The following is a 21,713-nucleotide window of genomic DNA, read 5'->3' as shown; positions in this document are numbered from 1 at the left end:
CTATCTGATAAAATAGATAAAATTCCCCTGAATAAGAGATCGTCACAAAAGATTTTTTTTTAAGGCCACTTCGTTAAAATAGGTGTTTCCAGTACTTCCTCATTTGGGTATTTTACACAAAATCTGGATTTTTTTTTATGTACATGTCATTATTATCATCTGTCCCGCGCAACCAAACCATCCACTTTTCCCGGTCACCAAAGTTCTTAACAAGATATCAAGAGAGAGAGGCTGGTCTATTATTTGCGTAGTCCAGCCAGCTTTTTTTTTTTGACAACCTTTTTTCGTTCTCTCTCATGAAGGATATGTTTTGAAAATTAGTCTTACAAAATACAATTCCAAACCAACTCATGCAGTTATCGTCTTTTCACAGTATTGAGGAGTCATCCTTTTTGCTAGCCAGAGTGTTAATTGGCAAAAGTGAAAAATTCATTTTCTTTAATTTTTTAAAGTAAATATTCATAACTATATCTTTTATATAATAATATATTTTAAAAATAATAATCTTTTATATAGACATGCTTTAATAGATCTAATAAATGATTAACTCGGACCTACCAATATGGGTATATAAATACTTAAATCTGGGTATTTAAAATTTCGAATGCGAATTTTAAAAAAACCGAACTTTATTGATCTAGATCTCTTGTATAATAGCTAGAATAATATAGATCTACAACACCTAGATCTAGGCCTAGACTAAAGTTAAAGACTAAGGTCTAGATTTATTTAACGTTTTAAAAAAAAATCAATAGATCTAATATAGACAGTCATGAGATCCACTCTATTTTATCTAGATATAGACCATTACCATACATGAGAAATAATATGATCATGAGATCAATAATTGTCAATTATAGTCAATATATATAGATCTAGTGACTCTAGTCCAGAGTCTAGATTGAAGATTCTAGATCTATCGATCATCTATGATCTAGTCTGTCTATAGCTATACTTACTATTATAGGCCTACACTTTTACTGTATATGAGTATACTCATACGAGTCATACTGACTATACTATAGTAAGTATAGACACTATAGTTAGTATAGTTAATACTTTTTAATAGTATATCTATAGTATAATCTATCAATTCTATCTAAATTATTCTAAATCTAGACTTCACTTTCACATCACATTCAGTCATTCACACGATTATTGATACAGACAGTGAATGAAACGAATGCAGTGGTTATACTGATTATACTTAAAGTGACGATACTACTTATAGATCTACCAGTTGATAAACATCATCATCATAGATAATAATCTACATCTATAATCATAGTGCCCTTTATTTAGTCAATATAGTCAAGTCAAGGTAGTGGAACGTAAACTCGAAGGTTTATTACAATATGGTATGAGTCTATGAGTTAGTATAAGATCTAATTATTTTGTTACTTTGTATGTGACAGTATGTCAATGTCTCAATTAAAATAATTAATATCACCAGCCATATCATTTTAAATATTTAAAAAGTAGACATAGATTTTTATTATATTATAAATAGATAGATTAGATCTACATATAATTTTACAAACTTTAGAAATGATTGATTTTATTTTTTATTGATAAGCCTTCTAGACTAGATCTAGCATCTCTAGCTAGACTCTAACATGTAGATTGTAGATCTTTGAATTGGATCGATATTCACCTTCCTAAATTGTCTCTAAAGTCTATAGCTGATTTGAGAGGCCCAACGAGGCAAGACAAGTCTATTATTACTCTGTCTCTTGATCTATCTAGTAGGCCTACTAAGCTAGTGCATTAGCCATAGTGTAGTCAAATCTTGACAACTAGTCCTCTAGATCTGAGCTTCTAGAATAATTAGATCTAGATCCAGTTTAGATTTAGAGTATAAAAGTTTTTACTACCTAAAATACTAAATCTACTGATCTAAATTCTAGATATATAGATCCAGTTCAGATTAGGATATAAAAATATTCCACTAGCTAAAATTCTAAATCTACTGATCTATACTTAATATGTTAGATATTATATGACATCTATCTACAAAAATTATTATTAAGATATAATTATAGATTCTAGACTAGTTATATATGTACATAAAATATATAAATAAAAGATAAAATTTATGCAGGCCTAGGTCCCATAAATTTATAATTGATCCAGATCTATCAGTAAAAGTTACCTTCGATTGGCAGTTTTACCCAATCTAATCTATACAAGACAATTTATAATCCATGCCTTGCCTACACCCCATATATATTACTTTCCATTCCATGCCATGCCCAGACCCATGAGTTCATGAAATAATAAATGATGTGGTGTCAAGTTGGATCTATCCCCTGAAATTCAGTACTTTAATATAAAACTCACATATCTACTTAATTATTTGCTATGACACTCTGATAAACTTGGACTTGTGTGATACATATATGTTTCTTATCAGATTTAATGAATGAAGTTTTGGTGCATTTTAAGGCTACAAAAGTATCATCAGGTGTATTCTAACCATTGGTATTTTTCCTGGCAACATTTCTTTTCTAGTCTGTGATAAATTATAAATAAAAAAAAAATGTTTGTAATGTTTCAGTTATTAACAAGTAGAACCATGCCAACCAGTTCTGATGATGTACCAGAATGGCTCAAGGATCATACTTATACTACTTCTACTTTCTGGGCATCCATTCAATATTTATTGTAAGTACTACTATACAATTTTTATTTTAGTTATCTAAAAGATATTTTATGAAGTGTGATTTTCATGGTCAAGCAACATCCAAATATCTGGGATGGAATTTAACATTTTTCTCTAGTTTTTTTTTTTTATAACACTCTTAAGCAAATTCATCTTTCATGAATGCCTAATATAACTTGGCTGTTGTGCAGGCCATTCCTTTACAATAAACTGAAGTTAATAAAATGAAGTTTTGGTGCATTTTAACCAGTAATAAGGCTACAAAAGTAGCATCAGGTGTATTCTAACCATTGGTATTTTTCCTGGCAACATTTCTATTCTAGTCTGTGATAAATTATAAATAAAAAAAAAATGTTTGTAATGTTTCAGTTATTAACAAGTAGAACCATGGCAACCAGTTCTGATGATGTACCAGAATGGCTCAAGGATCATACTTATACTATTTCTACTTTCTGGGCATCCATTCAATATTTATTGTAAGTACTACTATACAATTTTTATTTTAGTTATCTAAAAGATATTTTATGAAGTGTGATTTTCATGGTCAAGCAACATCCAAATATCTGGGATGGAATTTAACATTTTTCTCTAGTTTTTTTTTTTTATAACACTCTTAAGCAAATTCATCTTTCATGAATGCCTAATATAACTTGGCTGTTGTGCAGGCCATTCCTTTACAATAAACTGAAGTTAATAAAATGAAGTTTTGGTGCATTTTAACCAGTAATAAGGCTACAAAAGTAGCATCAGGTGTATTCTAACCATTGGTATTTTTCCTGGCAACATTTCTATTCTAGTCTGTGATAAATTATAAATAAAAAAAAAATGTTTGTAATGTTTCAGTTATTAACAAGTAGAACCATGGCAACCAGTTCTGATGATGTACCAGAATGGCTCAAGGATCATACTTATACTATTTCTACTCTCTGGGCATCCATTCAATATTTAATGTAAGTACTACTATACAATTTTTATTTTAGTTATCTAATAGATGTTTTATGAATTGTGTGATTTTCATGGTCAAGCAACATCCAAATATCTGGGATGGAATTTAACATTTTTCTCTAATTTTTTTTTTTTTATTTATAACACTCTTAAGCACATTCATCTTTCATGTATGCCTAATATACCTTGGCTGTTGTGCAGGCCATTCCTTTACAATAAACTGTTAGATGAAATTAGGCAAAATTGTCTGATAATTTGTATGTTTGATACAACGTTTTCAATTTAATAATATTATTTTTTTATTGTAATGTTTTCAAAAGAAATTAACCAATATGCCTAATTGTATAATTACAGTTATGTTTGGAAATGCAAGAAAAAGGCATGCATTCCTGAAAAGTCAATGATTGGTTGCACCTCTTAAAGGTAAGGTACTGCAATTTTTCCCATGTACTTTTCTCATAAACTGAAGTACTTGTATTTTTGAAAAACTAGTTTTCCATGAAAATGTAAATCATAATATATGTTATAGTTGCTTCTTTTAGATTAGTTCAATGTGCATCAAATTAACTGAACATCTGCCTTCACCTATAGTAATAATTCATAACTATTAAGGTCAGGGCCATGTCTACACATTAACGCAGTAGCTCCTTTTAGGTACAGACTATTTTTAGAATGGCAAAATTATATAACTATAATTAATAACATATATACTTTTAGCATGGTCAACACATATGTCACACATATTTTTTTTTTTTTTTTTAAATCCTTTTATTTATTTTTATAACTAGATAACTTTCTGTTATGAGAAAAGATGAGATTCTTGGACTCCTGCATAGCACCACCAGAAAGGAAAATCCCATCATGTTGCAAAATAAAAGTCTTGGACCAATTTTAATTTAAGATATATATATTATACTGTAAGCTGTATACATATTTATGTATATCCTGTCATTCAGCCAACAGGTTTGAATTTAGTATTTCTTTAAATCTGTTTGATATTGTACTTGAAAACTATTAATCTGAGCCCCATTAAAACAAGAGGGAGTGCAGTGGATGAGTGGTAAGGGAAATTTTACTTTTTTAAAATTAAAATAAGAATCTAACAAAAGTAAACATATAAAATATGGTGCATTCTCCTTAAAACTAAAACCTGGTGCAAAGGTTTAAAATGTTGGCAAAAAAAAAAGCAACATCAATTAAATATTCTTAATTCCCTTTGCAAAACTTACTGAGAAGAACATGCATGTTGTTCCCTCATAAGTTTCTTGACAGAGGAAATCTTGTTTATATTAGTTTTGAATTAAGCAAATTAAGAAAAAAATTATAATCATTATTTCAAATGGTTGTATCTAAACCTTATGAATTATTTTTCAGTTATAAGTATATTGAAATGAATGGATAATCATGAAATTGTTAAATAATTGCTGCTATCATTCCATTGACTAAAGAACCATAATTTTTTTTTTTAATTAATTTCAAAATTAATTAATTAATTAATTTTCAAGCAGAGTTCACATAGATCTTGAGTGAAATTTTTCTTTTTTTGACTAATGCTTCAATTTTATTGTATCATTAGTTTTTTATTTTTATTACCCAGAATATTTTAAAAATGAGTACACTATTTTCATGTAATAATGTAACTTGGTATTCACACATCAAAATACGCTATAATCTTTAGGCCATATAGATTTGTATAAATATAAATTAACTTGCTTAAATACATTGTAAATGTATATTGTTTGGATAAGAATAAAGTTTTTCTGTAGACAATTATTGTTCAAGATTTGTTGATGCTCCTGCTTAATAAATTATATACACAGGTCATTAGTTTTAACACACTACTGACACAAGAAAAACTGGTCGCCCCCACTTCCATTACATAGATGTAATAAAACGTGACCTCAAATCAGTGAACATCAATACTGACAATTGGGAAGACATAGCTTTAGACCGCAACAGATGGAGAGACAGTGACCAAGAAAGCTATGGACAGTGAAAGTACATAGGTCTCAGCTCAGGAAGAAAAACGTACAATCCGAAAAACGGCCAGCTCCTCTACCACCGAAGCAAAAACCACCTTAACCTGTGCTATCTGTGGACGGGAGTGTCTCTCCGAAATAGGGCTCCACAGCCACATGAGGAAGTGTGCTCTGAGATGAAACCTTAGTCTTTCTATTTCTACGACTGAAGGAGGCCAATGATGATGATACAGGTCATTAGTTTTAACACGTCTGATAATAAATGACAGTACAAGTTATTGAATGAAAATTTGTCATTATTTCAGGTGCTTTAGGCCTACATCAATGTGAGGTACCAGTACTTTGATTGTGTCATATAACAATTTAAAGCAACATTTTGAAATGAATAGTGTGTAGAATTGACAGTAAATACATTTAAGTGATGGGCTGTGATCTGCATGAATTGAATTTGTGTTTTTGATCTTTACTTCAAGTAAATGTTAATGAACAATTAATTTTTAATGAATAAATAATTTAAAAATAAATACAAAGAAACCATAAACATCTACTTTATTTTAATAATTTTTTTTCATCAGAACAGAATTTCCAACTTTGCATTCTTAAAATAAAATATAATTTATTTAGAGTAGAGTCAGAACACAAAATCATAGTTTTGAAATTAAGTAAATTAAGCTAAGCTGTGATCTCTTATAAACATTTGTATATAGACTACACACAATTTAATTATTATTTTTCATCAAATTGCAGGAACTAGTACATGTACTTATGCATATTTGACAATAAAAAACCTTAGTCAATGAAATAGTAATACTAGTAAATGAGATAAAAGTAAACTAAATATCATCAATGCTATTGAAGCCACACTTGTTTCTTTTTATCTTGTTTGGTGGACTGCAATTAAAGTTGCTATTAATTTTACTGATTGTCTTAGCTGAAATGCCAGTGTCGTCTCTTTGAATCCTAAGCTTATTTTCTTGGTTACTGGAAGTCCAGATGTTTGGAGTTTCATTTTAAACACCTATATATTCCGAAATGGCCTTCCGATAGGCAAAACCTATTAGCCTAACATGTCATATGCACATAAAGAGGTACCACAGAAATGCTTTAAAGACAAGCTTAGGCGCCAACTTGCTTTAACTGACATAGAATAAGAGAGCACCTGGTTGCATACAGCTTCAGAGCGAGACAGCTGGAGGTCACTTACAAAGGTGTGGTATACACCAATGAAAATTAATTGCCGAGGGTAGACGGCAAAAAGAAAAAAAAACAACTGATTCTACCACAGGTGGACAATGGTTATGCCTGTGCTCAGTGTGGCATAATATGTAGGTCACAGCTGGGGCTGAGTAGCCACTGGAAACATAGCATTCCTCATAAGTCTTCGGAATCAAAGACAAGCCTATCATTTTTGTAGAATAGTTTGTAGCTTCTGTAAATGCATGAAATGCCGTCACAAATGACACAAGTCCTCTGTGAGTTTGATCATAGTTTCATGGATTATAAACATCTTACTTCTTTGCCTTATATTAAATGGTCCTTCTGTCTGTTCCACTATTATAGGTTTATCTAAATATCATTGATATATCGTAACATGTCATCAAAATAAAAACTAGAATCTCTGCAACTGGTTTACAAGTCAGAAGTCATCAATAACACTTGCCATTTAAAAAAAACAAACAATTTAGATTACTGATTAGTCAAATTAGTGACTGATTATTCGATTCATTTTAGGCCTATAATTTTTTTTATGTGAATATATAATGATCCTTTACACTTTGTGACTTTACTAGTAGATCTATACTTTGGAGTAGACTTGTTTGTTGAGCTTAAGTCGGAAGTACACATTGAATTTTACTGTGATCTAGTAATCATCTAGTCAAAATAGTCAAATGTAGTGATCTACTAGTAGGCCTACTAGATCTAGAGTCTAGTAGTAGAGACTAGAGAGAGTAGGACTATCTGTCATATCGTGATCAGTAGGTGGCTGAAGTTTTATAAATCTATTCCATGACAAAAACCCTGGCTAGATTTAGATCTAGTGGTCTAGACATCTAGATCTAACTAGAATTAAACTAGAAAACTGAATTAGAGAAGTAGCTTTCTGGATCTAGAACTAGAATCTATATATAATTACTAATATTAGATCTAGTTGCGTCAAACGCTTAATTTTTGGTTGTTGTTTTTAATAAATGCACATAAAATACATTGTATTTTGGCAATAAAAATACCCAGTTGGTAGTCAAGTAATTCTAAAAATTAATTAATGAATGACTCTATCAGTATCTGTTTTAGATCTATCGGATTCATATGACTTATTATTTATACTTATTTTATATCATTCGTCCAAGAAAATCTAGCTCTAGATCTATTTCATTTTAGATTAGGCTATAGTTGTTTTGTTGTTGTTTTTTTTTTTTTGTCATTTTATTTAGGCTACAATATTATCAAGATTAACTTTTTCTTTGTTTCCCACGAGACGTGTATGCCTATAGCCTAGTCCTTTCGATAATAAAAAAATGCGTAGCTTGGAGTGTCAAAACTGTATTAGGCCTCCTATTTTTATTTCGTGCAATTTAGTATATCGTAACAAATACGCATTTGGCGGAACGGTAGACATGTCTGCATCCAGATTTAGTGTAAATAAACCAAACAAAAAAACACTGAAAGATTGTATTTTCGGAATTTAGATTCTATTTTTTGGAAAAAAAGTGGCATTTTATAGGGTGATCCAAAAAAATAACTTTTGTGACGATCTCTTATTCAGGGGAATTTTATCTATTTTATCAGATAGTCAGAAAATGGATAAAGTTTTTACAGATCTAATAAAATATAGTGTGGGGAAGTTTTACTCTCAATGAAGGTCAATCCAAGTGGCTCTCGGAGTAAATTTCTTCTTCGGCATGCTCATCGATTTTTCAAATTGGTATGGTGCGCGGAAAAGATGCGCGACGGCACTTCGACTCTCTTTGTCTTTGTAAAAAACTCGAAGCTGGTGTTCCATTAGTATAGTTCCATGGATCGCTCACAGATATGGAAATCATTTAGGAGCATGTCCTTTCCACCCAGAAAAATGTCAATTATTAAGAGTAACAAAAAAACAAACTACAACAAATAAATACAACTTATCTATACATGGTAAACCAGTTACAGAGACTAAAAACTCAAAATACCTAGGTTTTATAATAAAAGAAAAACTATCATGAAATCCCCATATTGAAATTAATTTTAAAAAATCAAACCAAAAATTATAGTTTATTAAAAGAAATTTTAACTAATCAAATAAAAACATAAAACTAAAATGTTATTTAACCTTGGTTAGGCCAATAATAGAATATGCATCCTATGTTTGAGGCCCCCTCAACGCAAGAAAACATTAAGAAACAAGAAAAGACACAAAATATAACAGTGAGATTCATACCAAAAGAATATTCACATATTCACATTTGATTAGAGTAATCTAATCTAAACCTTTACTTTAGTAAAATCATTAAATTTAGAGACCCTTCAGGACAGAAGACTTTGAATCAAAATACTCAGAAAGACAAAGATAAAGGCACTTTCCTTGTTCCATATACTAGGACTCACGTGCGGATTGGCTATATTGGCAAACGGGCAAATGAACAATCCTTCAACTCAAGACCGGACAATACAGTTCATCTCATATATTGGTCTAGTCATCTGAACGCTCCAACATAAAAATGAGAACAAAGAAGAAGAAGCTCTTTAACAATACTTAATAGGAATTAACTTTAACACACAAAGGCCCGAAATTGCAAATCACCCAACTTATTCGTTGGGCAATATAGATTTAGAGTTCTACTTTCTGCGATTTGTACAGAAAAAGTAAGTTTTCTTTTTGTTTATTTTTAATTACATAGATCTAAAAATACTACACTTAAGGCTTATAAAAAATATTTTTTAATTTTTAAAAAAATCTAGATCTAAATAATTTATTTTACTATTATAAAAATAATGGCAAACTTATGCTAAGTATGAAGTCATTAATTATGGAGATTCTTATAATTATTATAATAATTTATATAGCGCTGTCACATACGATATTATGTGAAAGGAGATTGTTATGAATATTATATGCTGTATCGGTTGTCGTTCTTATGTTTACATGTGCTTGTAACTCGCCCATAAGAATGTGTTCACGAAATGTGTGTTGTGTAGTCATTCAGTGTATTAAAGCCATTCTAAGCGGACATGGTTTTCGACTCTGTTATCTTTATGTTCATAACAAATTTAATACACTGAATCAAAACTGTGAAGTTGTAAGAATTTCGAAATGGATAGGATATTTCGCCCAGAGAAGTTTGACATCGAGCCCACAGCACATCAAGCAGCAGAGCATTGGCAGCACTGGTATGAAACTTAAAACAATTTTGTATCAGTAGTATCTATAGATAACCTTGATACTAAGAAACTACTGATAAACTATATCTCTCCTGCTGTATACCAAATGATACTTGATAAAGAGACGTCTCAATTCCAGATAGAAAGTTTATAGAGAAGGAAATTCAACAACTGATAAAAGATGAGATTATTGAACCATTTAAGTCTCCCTGGCGTGCACAAGTCCTAGTTACAACAAATGACAGACATAAGAAAAGAATGGTTATAGACTACAGTCAAATCATCAACCGGTTCACGCTACTAGACGCCTACCCTATGCCCAGAATTGATGAACTAGCAGAAAAGATTTCCCAGTACTCTGTATACAGCACTTAAGATCTAAAAAGTGCATACCATCAGATTCCCATAAAAGAAGAGGAAAGGCCGTTCACAGCCTTCGAAGCATGTGGGAAACTGTATTAATTTCGTCGGATTCCGTTTGGCGTTACGAATGGAGTCGCCTGTTTTCAGCGTACGATTGCCAAAATCATCAAAGACGAACGATTCACTGACACTTTTGCTTATGTGGACAATGTGACCATCTGCGGTGTGGACTCTGAATCACACGACCGAAACCTACAGCGCTTTCTTGATAGTGCTCAAAAGTATGGAATCACTTTTAATGAAACAAAAAGTGAAATTAAAGTGAGATTTCCAAAGGACAACTTAAGCCGGATCCTGAAAGATTTTGCGCTCTAAGGGAATTACCCGTACCAGTGAACAGAAACGAGTAGTGGGTCTTCTGGCTTACTACTCACAGTGGGTACCTAACTTCTCAACAAAAATAAGCCTGTTAACAAGAAATCAACAATTTCCTGTCCCTGGAGAAGTCAAAAGAACATTTAAAAGTTTGAAAAATGAGCTTGAAAAAGCCGCCGTATATACTATTGATCCGAATCGCCCTTTAACAGTTGAGACGGATGCTTCTGATATAGCCATTTAGGCTACCCTCAACCAAGATGGCCGACCCGTTGCTTTCTTCTATCGCTTATTAACAAAAAAGTGAAAGAAAACATTCTTCCGTTGAGAAAGAAGCAAATGCCATTGTTGAGTCGTTGAGAAAATGGAAACATTTCTTAGTTGTTAAAACGTTCACACTTATTACGGATCAGCGATCTGTCTCTTTCATGTATAACAGGTCAAACAAAGGAAAAATTAAAAATGAAAAAATCCAGAGGTGGAAACTAGAACTCTCGTGTTTCCACTATGACGTCATCTATCGCCCTGGCAAGCAGAACACTGTAGCTGATACATTTACCGGAAACTATCTATCTACCATCACTCGCAATGACCTTAAATTGCTGCATACTAGTCTTTGCCATCCGGTCGTTACTCAACTATTGCACTACGTAAGGACTAAAAATCTTCCATTTTCCTGTGATGACGTCAGAACTGTGATAGAACAATGTCAAACTTGTGCAGAGCTGAAGCCCCGTTTTTTTTCGACAGCCGACCGGAGAGCTGATTAAAGCGACTCAACCTTTTGAGAGAATTAGTATGGATTTCAAGGGACCTCTCCCTTCTGTTTCAAGAAATAAATATCTACTTACCATTATAGATGAATTCTCTAGATTCCCTTTTGCATTTGCATGTCCTGATATGTCTTCCTCTACGGTTGTTAAATGTCTCAATGAACTATTTGCCCTATTTGGATTTCCAACGTACGTCCACACTTACAGGGGAATTGCGACCAGTAGAACGACCCCTTACAGTCCTTACAGTCCGAGAGGAAACGGACAAATAGAGAGACTAAACATCATCACTTTACATTCTAAGGAACTGGACATAGCTAAATGGGAACTAGTACTAAATGATGCTCTGCAGTCCATCCGGTCATTACTATGCACTGCAACTAACAGGACACCATATGAACGACTTCTTGGGTTCAACCAAAGAAGTGGTTCCGGGACATCTCTGCCAACATGGTTGACCAGTTCGGGTCCTGTCCTGCTGAAGAAGATCGTTAGATTGTCTAAATATGATCCCATAACAGAGGAAGTTGATTTAGTTACATGCAACCCTCAGTACGCTGTTATCCGAACACCATACAGTCGAGAGGAAACAGTTTCATTACGAATGTTAGCCCCTAGGGAGGAACAAAAAATTATAGAAAACGAGAATCAGAGTGGAACAGAGCTTGATACTGATTGCCCTGTCCAAAGTTCGCCTTCCAGGAATCAACCTACTGATTCTATGATGGCTGAAGAAACCACCAGCACCACCGAAGACATAGCAAGACCGTCGGAAGCTCAAGAAGATGAAACTTACACATAGATACAATTTTAGAGTAAGGAGAACTAGGCCCAATTAGAAAGTCTAAAAGCTCACAAGCTTACTAGAACTCTTAGGTTGGCATTTAATTTGTCAATACAAGTCTCTAAAGTGACATTTGTTTATTTTATTATCTTCATTTTACTTTGTTACTTGACTTTAACAATTAGAAAGTCTAAAAGCTCACAAGCTTACTAGAACTCTTAGGTTGGCATTTAATTTGTCAATACAAGTCTCTAAAGTGACATTTGTTTATTTTATTATCTTCATTTTACTTTGTTACTTGACTTTAATATGATATTTGATTTATCATGTTATATTTTAATAAGCTATTTGATCTATCATGTTTTATTTGTTACAGCATGTCATGCTATTCTACATTGTTTGTTTACTTTAAAACCTCAATTATTATTCTACGTTGACTTGATTCTTTCATTGTCAATAATACTAGTAAGCACAATTTGAACTGGGGGTGAATGTTATAAATATGGTGTTGTTAAGTCATTTAGTGTATTAAAGCCATTCTAAGCGAACAGGGTTTTCGACTCTGTTATCATTATGTTCATAACAGAGATTTATATTTATATTTTAAATAATGGGTCATGATATATTCATATATAATTCGCGTTTTTCAGAATGTACTAGTAAGTGCCTCTCTAACCTTTCTGTAGTCTCTTATCATTTAATGGAATGGGTTTGCCTGAATCAGCCAGAAGAACCAATGACTTAGAATATTTTAAGTCACAGACACGTAGTTTTCTTATTTTTTATTAAAGAAACGTCTGTAATCTATAAGTAATACCAAAAAGTTTCAAACTCATTAAGGCTGCTATTGTGTGTTAATTGTTTTTAGACTACATACATGTATAGATAAAATACATTATGTAATCCTACGCAAGCATACACCCAGTTTTCGGTGCGTTATCAAACTGTATATATTTTGAAGAGAATTAGGCTTATACCTATAATATGACACATGGGCGTAGCCGTGAGGAGGGAGTTCAAACCATCACTTGCCTCAGACCTCATGGTTTGAAAGGGAAACTTTACTTAATGCCCCAGTGCAGCCAACTTAAGCAAACTATAGTCAACACATTTCCCATGCGTAGCCAAAAGGGGTTTTGTGGTTACTCCCCCCCTCCAATACAAAAACTAAAACAAAACTATAGTTACCATTTTCTACCAGTCGCTGGACTCCATTAAATTAAGTGCAGTAAATAGCAGATTTGGTTTTTGAATTTTTTAGCGGAAGAGTAGCGAACTAATTGCACAGTAGATACTCCAGCATATGCATTATTTAAAGCTTAAAGTAACGGAAATAATGCTTGGATCCGTAGCTTAGCCTCGGATCCAGCTGGGGAAACTCACAGTGTACCACAGACTCCCTAGCTGTCCTTGGCGGTGTGTACTGTCCTTCCACTAATTAAAAGAAGAACCTATTCTAAAAACGCCCGAAAAAATGATGGTCAGAATGTAATGAAGATTAATTACATACACATACATACTCATCTATCTATCTATCTATCTATCTATCTATCTATCTATCTATCTATCTATCTATCTATCTATCTATCTATCTATCTTCTATCTATCTATCTATCTATAATATCTATCTATCTATCTATCTATCTATCTATCTATCTATCTATCTATCTATCTATCTATCTATCTATCTGTCTATCTATCTATCTTCTATCTATCTATCTATCTATAATATCTATCTATCTATCTATCTATCTATCTATCTATCTATCTATCTATCTATCTATCTATCTATCTATCTATCTATCTATCTATCTATCTATATCTATCTATCTCTGTCTCTCTCTCTCCCCCTCTCTCTCTTTATATGCTACACTCTGGCAGAACCTGCGAAGCCGCTGACCACAAAGTGTATCGGCACTACCGTTCCTTTCGATACATCAGCTGCGTGAGTGGGGGGAACTGATGTGTGGGCGACATCGTTCCGACAAAAACTTATGCCCAGGCATTTATCTCATTTCCATGAGATGATTCATAGTCGCTTCGCGACTGAAGGAGGCCATATACACACACACATATATATATATCTATATTATAAAGTAGAATGTGAGGGGTATGTATGTATGTATGTTACTTATAGACATCAAAACCGCTTGACCAATCTTGATAAAACCAGGCAGGAATGTTCCTTGGGTACCAACTTAGACCGTAGTGTATGTATTGTAGCCCTAAAACAAACTTAAGACCCTCAAAAAAAAATAAAGTTGTCCGACTCTATTACAGCTATAGTATTTTATGGATCTAGGCCATGTCTACAATGTTGACATGAGAAAAGATAGAAAGGATTTAGACCTAGATCTAATTTTAAGAAATACACTTTGCGCAGATAGTTTTTTACTTTGACACATGAAAAGACAAAAGAAGATCCATTGATTTCATTATATAATAAAATTAACCTTCAATTTTGTGTTTCAAAAGCATTTTTTACATTAATTAGTTCCTTATATCTGTGATTACAGATTTCCTGACGAACATTCATTCATTAGACAATACCGTAATGAATCGCGTACTAAATATTAATTCGTTTAATTGTTTACTTTATAATCCCATTCCTAGATCTAAAACTCTAATTCAACTCTAAGATGATAGAACTTCTCTTCGCACAGATAGTTTTATACTTTAACACATAAACATATTAAATTAATTAAAGTCCATTCATTTCATATTTTGATAAAATAAACATTCAAATTTGGTTTTCTAAAGCTACATTCGTCTACGAAAGCTGCGAAGCCGAGTTGAGATAGGCCTAGATCTATATTCATTCATGAATCGCGTAAAAAAAATTATTTCGTTTAATTGTTCACTTTATAATCCCAAACATTTAACAAAGCTATCGCTCTTTTCGTTTGTAATAGATATGAATTTATCGGCTTCGGGTAATCCCATTTACGCAAACCTAATTTTATTTTCGTAGCGAAAGAGAAATTACGTGAAAGGATTATTAGCTAAGTTTAAAATACATCTAAATCCAATCCACTAGATTAGTAAACACAAACTTAGACCCGAAGGCCGCGGGTAAAGTCTGGCGAACATCCTTTCATTAGACATTACCAAATGGTTACACATTAACAGTGATTAACACATCTCTCTACTGAGTCTATTCCTAGGCCTAGGTCTAAAACTCTTATTGAACTCTAAGATAATAAAACTTCTTTTCGCAAAGATAGTTTTATGCTTTAACACATAAACATACTAATTATTGTCCACTCATTTCATATTTTAATCAAATTAAAATTAAAATTTGTTTTTCTAGAGCATTTTTAATACATTCGTTTGCTGTTCGCTATATAAAGCTGCGTAGCCGTGTTGAGATAGGCCTATATTCATTCATGAAAAAAGGTCACGCATGCGCAACACAGAATGAACTCTATAAAAGGCAACTAGATTAGTGTAGATTTAGATCTATGTCTACCTCAAGATCTACTTTTTACTTTAACACATGAACATACAAAATTTAGTCTATTCATCTCAAATTTTAATCAAATATATGTAGGCCTACAAGCAAATGTTTTAATTTGAAAAAATGGATTTAAGCCTATTAGCTATTTTGATTTCATAGCTTCATTCACACTATTTTTACATCGACACATTCGCTTTACTTATTACATTATTATTTTGTTTAATTGTTTACAAAACACTCTCAGTGACTATATCGAAAGTAATGCGCAAATAAAGACCCGCGGGTCGCGGGTAACATATGTCTAGTATCTATTAAAAACGAAAAGAGAGATAGCTTTTGTTAAATGAATCCTATACTCTTAATTAAGCGAGCAATTCTTGTATGTATGTATGTATGTATATATATTTATAAATTTTATTTCGAAAACGGCTCTAACGATTTTCTTTAAAATTTCACGGTATGTGCATAATAGTGAGAAAAAAATTCTCAACTCATTGGCCACATTGGGAAAACTCGAGATCGACCGTTATATCGGTTTGAAAAGCCTCATTATCATGGCTAGAATGTTTTATGAATGAAAATTTTTCCATGACGTAAACGGGAAAAACGCTGCTTACGTCACTAGGCTTACCGCAGTACACTAAATTATTTCTTTGCAAACAAGAACGAGTTTTAAAGAATCAATAGACCTAATTAAACATTTGCGCACCATCTTACTGTAGATTGATTTATTATAGAACTATGAAAGAAAAGTAATGAAATTAAATGTGCCGATGTATGATTAGTTATTGTGTTTTAAGTGCTTAATAAGTTGTTTACACTTTAATTGTGTAGAGCGGTGTAGATACCTTTTACTTTGTTGTTTATTTAGCTGGTTCCCTCCAGCTGTCTCGTTCTAAGGTTGCATGCAACCATGTGCTCTCTTCTATGTCAGCTAAGTCAAGTTTGCGCCATAAGCTGGTGTTTTAAGCGTTTCGGTGTTACGTCGACCACTTTTTAGCTCACCAAAAAAGACTGCTTTTGGCATGCGTTGGTCTGAGATTCGTCTCCCATACAGGATACTGCTCTGTCCAGCGTAACTGTCGGACTTAAAGAATTCCCTCTATACAAAGGCCGCGGATACACATTTGAGACCAAAAGAAAATTTGCTGCCGAGGACAGACGCAGACGCTAAAAGAAAATCTTAATCGAGCACCGCGGACAATGGTTATGCTTGCCTTGGATGTGGCAAGATATGTAGGTCACAGCTGCAATCCTCATTAATTTTCGGACTCTAAGACAAGCCTTATTATTATTATTATTTTGCTGGTGAATTATTACCATGTGTTTATGCTTCGGTGTCTACTGTCCTGTACCAAAACAAAGGAAATGGTCATAACACAGCTTCTCTACGCCTTACTTGCTCACACTAAACATGATATCCATTTAGCGGTCAACGAGTTTGCGTACGCTGCAGCCTCTTTTGATTTAACTATAAACCTCGGTAAATAGCTTGGAGTTAGGGCGTGTTGACGGAAAGCCCAGGAGAGATCTGAATGGAGGGATGTGTAAAAGCAGGTCATAGCACCACTGGGATGGATGGATGGCAAAAGCCGTTATGAACTTCTTATAGTCCGACAGTCAGGCTGGGCAGGGCACGTATGCCGTATGGGTAACGAGCATATTATTCGGCGTAACAGAAGTGCCCTACGGAAACGTTTCTTTAGAAAACTAATGCAATGATTTAAGTCTAATAAGAAAAAATGAGCCATTTTACTTTGTCACTAAGTGCATGTTTTACCCTATAACGTAGAGAAGTTACACTGCAAAGACTTTCTTCCAAGCCAATAATAGTAAGCCTACAATACAATTACGCAAAAGATGGATTGCAAAACTTTAAGACGGACTTGAGCTGTAGTTTGTCTAGACTGTAGGAGGACTTTAAAGACTTTAAATTTAATCGACATGTTCAATTAGGCCTACAATTAGAACTAACAGAACACTAAAACAACTCTTCAGATTAGTAGTCTTTATCCGATCGTTCATTTTCGTAATTACAAGAATATTCTCAAAATGACTTCGGGTATATATCCTTCCGAAATTATTTAACAGAGCGAGGTTCGGCCACCTGGTACAAAAATATTCTCAAAATGACTTCGGGTATATATCCTTCCTTAACAAATTATTAATCCGAGCGAGGCTCGGTCACCTGATATTGGGATTATAAAGTGAACAATTAAACGAAATCATTTTTAGTATGCGATTCATGAATGAATATAGATCTAGGCCTATCTCAACTCGACTTCGCAGCTTTCGTAAACGAATGTAGCTTTAGAAAACCAAATTTGAATGTTTATTTGATCAAAATATAAAATGAATGGACTTTAATTAATATGTTTATGTGTTGATATGGTGCGCAAAGGTGCACGCGTTCAATATAATAAAGTATCATTCTCCGCCATGACACTATTGGTTGTTGTTTGTTTATTGCTGACTGTGAACCTAGATCATAATTAACATGGTGGCAGCGGTATATTAATGATCAGAGGTAATCATTAATAAGTATATAAAGGTTTATTGTTTGCAATAATAAATAGGCAACAATTCAAGGCTACGCCGTGCAATGGCAGCTAGAAATTTCCTTCCTGTACCCGAGCCGCTCGAGGTAGAAGGAAACATGGCCGCTAATTGGCAAAAGTTTCACCGGAGCTGGCGAAACTATGAGTTAGCCACTAAATTGTCGGAAGAATCAGAGGAGGTCAGAGTGGCCACCTTTCTAACAATTATAGGGACAAAAGCGATGGACATATATGAAGGTCTTGAAATTGAGAAGGGAAAAGAAAGAAAGATGGAAGAAATAGTGAACAAATTTGAAAGTTTTTGCATTGGAAAAACGAATGAAACTTATGAGCGCTATGTGTTCAATACGCGTGAACAGCAAGATGGCGAGGACATTGAAAAGTACATAACAAATCTGAGAAGACTAGCAAAAATGTGTTGTTTTGAACGCCTGGAAGATAGCTTGATTAGAGACAGAGTAGTTCTTGGTATTAGACATGAATGCCTCAAAATGAAATTGCTACAAGATAGTAGTCTCACATTGGAAAGGTGCAGAGACATTTGCAGAGCGTACGAGACCGCCAACAAACAGTTGAGACAAATGCAAGCCGACCCTCCAATCATTGAGAAAGTATCAACACCTTCAAGAACAAACATTCAGAAAGGTAAATGCAGGTATTGTGGAAAGATTCACGAATACATTAAAGAAAAGTGCCCTGCATGGGGTAAAATGTGCCTAGCATGCAAGGGGAGACATCATTTTGCTGTAATGTGCAAAAAGAAAATTCAGCAGGTGTCAGATGATATGTCTAACGATGAAAGACAGATACAGTCGGACACAAGAGATGATGTCATGATGGTAAAAAATGAATGGGTGATGTCTTTGGAGAACCACAAAACGAAAAGGATGACAGCAGTTATGACAGTAAATGGTCACCGTGTAAGGTTTCAAATGGATAGTGGAGCTGATGTAAATACCATCCAGGAAAAATACGTAAATAAGAACCAGATAGAAAAGGCAACGCAAAGATTACTAATGTGGAATAAGACTGAAATGAGACCCTTAGGGAAAGCCACTCTAACGACGAGAAATGAGAAAACTAACGAAACATTTGAGGTGGAATATATAGTTGTACCAAATAATCTAGCATGCCTTCTAGGTCATGAAACTTTAACAAGAATGAAGTTAATCAAAGTCAATAAAGATAGGTTCATAGCATCAGTAGTGAATAACCAAGAAGAAGACTGTAGTCCAAAGTTTACTGGTGATTTGGGTGACTTAGGAGAAGTGTCTTTAAAGATTGATAGCAGCATTAAGCCCAAGGTTCTGCCGTGTAGAAAGATCCCTATTGCTTTACAAGAAAGAGTTAAGGAGGAGTTAAAGACCCTAGTGCAGAGAGGAATCATAGAACCAGTGATAGAGCCTACAGAGTGGGTGAGTCAGATGGCAATTGTGGAAAAAGCTAATGGAAAAATTAGGATCTGCATAGATCCACAAGCCCTGAATAAAGTTTTACTAAGGGAATTCTATAATCTTGCTACTTTAGATGACATATTGGCAGATTTGAACGATGCCAAAATATTCAGCAAATTGGATGTGCAAGAAGCTTTCTGGCATGTCAGACTAGACACAGCGTCATCTAATTTGACAGCAATGATAACCCCTTTTGGTAGATACAAATGGAAACGATTACCATTTGGACTGAAAGTGAGTTCAGAAATTTTTCAGAGACGATTAAATCTAGCACTAGAAGGACTGAAAGGCTGTTTCAATTACGTTGATGATATTATAGTGGTAGGAAGAGGAAGAACGAAAGAAGAAGCACTCAGAAATCATGATATTAACCTAAGAGAGCTGATGAAGAGATGTCAAGAAAAGAAGATTAAACTGAACCATGAAAATTCTGTTTTTAGAACAGCTGAAATTAATTTTTTGGGTCATATTATTACAGAAGCAGGAATAAAACCAGACCCGAACAAAGTATCTGCGATTTTGAGTTTGAATGCTCCAAAAGATATTTCATCAGTCCGAAGATTCTGTGGCATGGTTCAATATCTTGCAAGATTTGTTCCAGACTTGTCGACAGATTTACAGCCCATAACAGAGTTGGTCAGAAAGAACACACCATTTGTTTGGTCTGATCAATGCACACGAGCTTTCAACAAGATAAAACAGAAAATATCGACTCATGGCACATTGATATATTTTGACCCTAACAAAGAGCTTACATTACAAGCAGATAGTAGCCAAAATGGGTTAGGAGCAGCGTTATTACAAGATGGCAGTCCAATAGCATATGCTTCTAGATCATTAACTGATACTCAGAAAAGATGGGCACAGATTGAAAAAGAATTGTTAGCAGTGGTTGTTGGTTTGGAACGTTTTGACCAGTATACGTATGGCAGGACAGTTATAGTTCAGAATGACCATAAACCACTGGAAAACATCCTTCAAAAACCACTCAGTTCTGCTCCGAGAAGGCTACAAAGTCTAATGATGCGTCTTTATCGTTACGATATCCAGTTTCAATATGTCAAAGGCAAAAATTTGTTCATAGCTGATACTTTGAGTAGAGACCCATCAGAGGAAAAGAGTGATATCCCTGATGTTTGTGTCAATACAGTGGGACTGGCAATACCAGATGCAGTGCTGGAGAAAGTCAGAATCGAGACAGAGAAAGATAGAACATTGCAAACACTTATTCAGTATATCCCAAATGGATGGCCAGACAAACATAATAGTTTACCTGAACTCAAACAATATTTTTCACTTAGAGACATGTTAACATACGAAGACGGACTCCTGTTGAAAGGAGAACAAATAATCATACCGATATCACTTCACAAGGAAATAGAATAAAAACTCCATGCAGCACATCTGGGAGTAGACTCAATGAAAAGAAGAGCAAAAGAAACAGTTTTCTGGCCTGGATTATCAGCTCGAATACAGGAAATAGCCAACTCATGCTACATTTGTCAGAAAAATAAACCAGCAAATCAGAGAGAAGAATTAATACAGCACGAAATAGGTTCTAATCCGTGGGACAAGATTGGAATTGATTTATTTCAAATGTGTGACCAACAATATCTAGCCATAGTGGACTATTATTCAAATTTCATAGAGGTAGAAAACATGCAGTTGACAACAACACACGCAATTATAAAGAAACTGAAAGTTTTATTTGCAAGATATGGGGTGCCCAAAGTTTGTATATCTGATAGCGGACCTCAGTTCACATCGGAATATTTTTCCAAATTTATGATGGAATGGGGAGTGACACATTTGAAATCTTCTCCAGGACACCATCAATCCAATGGAAAGGCTGAGTCAGCAGTAAAAATTTTGAAGAACATAATGAAGAAATCTAGAGAATCAAAGTCAGATGCTTATGAAGCTCTTCTGGAATTTAGAAATACTCCAAGGCAAGACACAAATCTAAGCCCAGTTCAGATGTTTTTTGGTCGGATGACTCGAACA

The 21,713-nt window shown here is 33.8% G+C and overlaps 1 long non-coding RNA gene across 2 annotated transcripts; it reads left to right on the top strand.

Moving 5' to 3' along the window:
• Positions 1-249: 249 nt before the first annotated feature.
• LOC129922511 (uncharacterized) lies at positions 250-5,377 on the top strand. 2 transcript variants are annotated; one of them, XR_008774518.1, is made up of 5 exons: positions 250-451; positions 3,032-3,138; positions 3,506-3,612; positions 3,962-4,030; positions 4,396-5,377. It is a non-coding gene; the product is annotated as an uncharacterized LOC129922511 (long non-coding RNA). The 2 variants fall into 2 exon arrangements; XR_008774517.1 differs by lacking the exons at positions 250-451; positions 3,032-3,138 and having other exon boundaries at positions 3,366-3,612.
• The last annotated feature ends 16,336 nt before the right edge of the window (positions 5,378-21,713 follow it).

This window comes from Biomphalaria glabrata, chromosome 13 (genome assembly GCF_947242115.1).
Source record: "Biomphalaria glabrata chromosome 13, xgBioGlab47.1, whole genome shotgun sequence".
NCBI classification, from domain to species: domain Eukaryota; kingdom Metazoa; phylum Mollusca; class Gastropoda; family Planorbidae; genus Biomphalaria; species Biomphalaria glabrata.
This window is presented reverse-complemented; position numbering and strand designations above follow the sequence as displayed.